Source organism: Corvus brachyrhynchos, unplaced genomic scaffold (assembly GCF_000691975.1).
Source record: "Corvus brachyrhynchos isolate BGI_N302 unplaced genomic scaffold, ASM69197v1 scaffold627, whole genome shotgun sequence".
Taxonomy (NCBI): Eukaryota; Metazoa; Chordata; class Aves; order Passeriformes; family Corvidae; genus Corvus; species Corvus brachyrhynchos.
This window is the reverse complement of record NW_008239060.1, coordinates 19,213-19,635: the sequence shown is the minus strand read 5'-3', so window position 1 is coordinate 19,635 and position 423 is coordinate 19,213.

Below are 423 nucleotides of genomic sequence, written 5' to 3'. Positions count from 1 at the left end.
GGGTGGCCCTGGGGGTGCTCAGGTGGGTCTGAGGATGCTCAGGTGTGACCTTGGGGATGCTCAGGTGGGTCTGAGGATGCTCAGGTGCGTGCTGGGGATGCTCAGGTGGGTGCTGGGGATACTCAGGTGTGTCCTTGGGGGTGCTCAGGTGGGTGCTGGGGATGCTCAGGTTGTGTCCTTGGGGATGCTCAGGTGGGTGCTGGGGTGACCAGGTGTGCCCAGGTGCGCCCAGGAGCGCCCAGGAGGGTGCTGGGGGTGCCCAGGTGTGTCCTTGGGGATGCTCAGGTGGGTGCTGGGGTGCCCAGGTGTGCCCAGGTGCGCCCGGGTACCACCCGGTCGTGGCAATTCCACGACATCTCCGGGCACCTGCGCGGGGGGAGGCGCACCCCAGGTGTGCCCAGGTGTGCCCAGGTGTGCCCTGAC